Source organism: Nomascus leucogenys, unplaced genomic scaffold (genome assembly GCF_006542625.1).
Source record: "Nomascus leucogenys isolate Asia unplaced genomic scaffold, Asia_NLE_v1 Super-Scaffold_638, whole genome shotgun sequence".
Taxonomy (NCBI): domain Eukaryota; kingdom Metazoa; phylum Chordata; class Mammalia; order Primates; family Hylobatidae; genus Nomascus; species Nomascus leucogenys.
Window position 1 is genome coordinate 53,636 of NW_022095786.1, and position 3,050 is coordinate 56,685.

The 3,050-nt window shown below is 43.6% G+C and overlaps 2 pseudogenes; one reads left to right on the forward strand and one right to left on the reverse strand.

The window, feature by feature from the left end:
• Positions 1 to 363: 363 nt before the first annotated feature.
• Positions 364 to 738, reverse strand: LOC100597094 (annotated as a pseudogene).
• A 152-nt stretch (positions 739 to 890) lies between these two features.
• On the forward strand, positions 891 to 2,223 carry LOC115833690 (annotated as a pseudogene).
• The last annotated feature ends 827 nt before the right edge of the window (positions 2,224 to 3,050 follow it).

The window sequence follows — 3,050 nt, forward strand, 5'->3', positions numbered from 1 at the left end:
AAAAAAAAAAAAAAGCTACAGTGTAGCTTACAAGGTTACAAGGGCATAAACATACCTAACACACAAATACTACTTTATCCTTTAGACAGTCAAAAGTCAGAAGGAACGACACGGTTTGCAAGGTACTTTGACTTATGTGTGGTCATTAAAACCCAGTAAGTAATTCAAGTATGGTAATACAAAGGCAGGCAATTACATGCAACAATATCACTCTGAAATCAAAGACATAAAAATAAAGGCTGAAAACTTTGTGTTTCTCCATCTTTCATTTACATGGCAAGATATCAGAACCTTACTTTAGAAAATATACAAATATTATTTATGGTTTCCCCAGGTGGTAATTTTCAGAAACTACAAAAACTATCAAGATCCATAATTTGCTTCATGAAATGCTTTTCTAGCTCGTTTCAATTCTTCATTCATAGTAAGCAAGTCTTTAACCCTGGCAAACTTCCTTGGGTCCTTTCGAATCAAGAAGATGATATCTTCAACTTGTACTCGACCTTGTCTTCCAATTGACATTTCCTAGTGAGTCATTTCAGTAATAAACTTTATGACAAGATCTTCAAGAATATCCACTGACTCAGTATAAGGATTCTGGTTATCCCCAAAGCCATACATCATACATCGCAATTCTTTAGAAAAAAGTCTCTTTCGTTTACACTGTCCACCTTCTGCACCTCCTCCAATTCCTTCATTTCCTTCCTCAAAGGTGGGGTCTTCTTCCTCATCTGCCATCTAACTGGCCTGTCAACCCACAGCCGAGAAACTTTCAAAGATTTTGGCTGCTATGTTTCTGGCGAGCCATAGTTTAGCCACAACTGGACACAGCTCCCTGCCTCCCCTTCCCACACACAAACACACACACTGGTTTTTATCACTTCCACAATATGGAGAAACTTGAGGATGGAGAGTATGTTAGTTTTAGATCAAGGCAGAATAAATTCTCACAAATTTTGGATATTGAAAACAAACCCCAGCTCACAGGTCAGAAGTTCTACTAGGCCAAGTGACTGCCTCCTGCTCAGAGTCACATGAGGGACACCCAGGATGGGTCTGTCTGTGTGGTCGTTGCCTTCACCTGAGAAGGGTCTGGCTTCGATCTGATTCGAGTTCGTGGCAGAATTCAATGCCAGAGTTATGTGAAACCCAGGCCCACTTGTTTGTTCTGCCAGCTGCCGGGAGGAAGCTCTGAGCTCTTACAGGTGTTGCCCAGGTCTGGGCCGTGCAGCTCCCTGGGTCTGCACATCCAGGGCTGAGGAATCACCCACAGGGGAATGGAATCTCAGGGAGGTTCAGTCCCTTATAAAGAGCTCAGATGATTGAATTAGACCCAGCCCTTAACAGCTATTGTTTCCGGGTATTCCTAATCTAATCAGGGGTTTGGGCAGGCTCCTCAATTCAAGGTTCCGCCCACACCCAAGGGAGGGGCAGAGGCAGGGCTCGGCTCTGTGGGGGCGGGTAATGCCGGGGGCATTTCAGAATTCTGCATTCCTCACAGAATCGCAAATTTCACATTTCACAACAATAAAGAAAACATTGAGAGTAAAAGTGAGACCTTTTATGAAGTTGCACATTAGAAAACTTAAACGTCTGAGAAAAAATCTCTAACTCATAGGGAAACAAGTGGTTTATCAGATACTCTGAAAATAGACTGGGCTGGGTGACGGGAATATGAAAATATTATTTCAATTGTATTGTATTGCATTGCATTGCATTGCATTTATTTATTTTTGAGACAGAGTCTCACTCTGTCCCCCAGGCTGGATTGCAGTGGCCTGATGTCAGCTCACTGCATCCTCTGCCTCCTGGGCCCAAGCAACTCTCCTGACTCAGCCTCCAGAGTTGCCGGGACTAACTCTGCGTGCCACCACGCCAGGAGAAATTTGTATTCTTTAAAGTAGAGAGGAGTTTTCATTATTTTGGCCAGGCAAAGCCACAGCCTGGCAGGCGCCACGAAGACTCTGGCCATTGTAGCCGCCGGAAAAAGGGCGCCGCCTACAGGAGGGATCAAGAAGTCTCACCGCTACAGGCCTGGCACTCCGCAAAATCAGAAAGTACCAGAAGTCCAAGCAGCTGCACCTCCTCAACCTGCCCTTCCAGCGCCTGATGCGCAACATCGCGCAGGACATCATCCTGGACCTGCGCTACCAGAGCGCGGCCATTGGCGCCCTACAGGAGCCCAGTGAGGCTTCCCTGGTGCACCTCTTTGAAGACACCTAGCTGTGTGCCATGCATAAAAGCCCTGCCCTCTTCTCCCCCATATATGTGTATTAGCGCTCTGCTTTGTACCCTCTTCCAGAGGAAACACAAATCCATCAATTGATCATTTAAGCTTTTCTAGCTTGGGTACAATTTTTCGTGTAGTTGTACCTGTAAGCTCTGCACTTTATACTTCTAAGGACTAGACCCTAGACAGTATCTGCTTGGAATAGTGGAGCTAGCTAGCTGAAACTTTATTTAGGCATATGCTAATTACTTGTGAGGGCAAAGGCAGGCAGTGAGGCTGTTAAGCTTACCTAAAAATAGTAAATTTTGGAAAATAGTCAAGTACAGTCACTTTATTTGTTAGATATCTTGTCACCACCTTAGCAGCACCAGTCAGAGACCACAATTTTCTAGGCAGTCTCCAAATGTACATTAGGAGATAGACTTTAAGAATAGTAGTGAAGCTCCAGGAACAACCTCATTGTTGTTAACGTGTAATACAACCAGCCATGAAAGCTGTCAAAGCTTTCTCCTGAAAAGATAACACTTTCTACAGATTTCTTTCTTGAGAGCTGTGGCTATATGATATTATATATTGAGAAGATTTCATATGCGATTATTAAAAAGTCAGGAAAAAACAGATGCTGGCAAGGCTGTGAAGATACAGAAACACTTTTACAATGTCTGTGAGAGTGTAAATCAGTTCAACCATTGTGGAAGACAGTGTGGCGATTCCACAAGGATCTAGAACCAGAAATACCATTGGACCCAGCTATCTTATTACCGGGTATAATCCCAAGTGATTATAATTCATCCAACTATAAGGACACATGCACAGATAT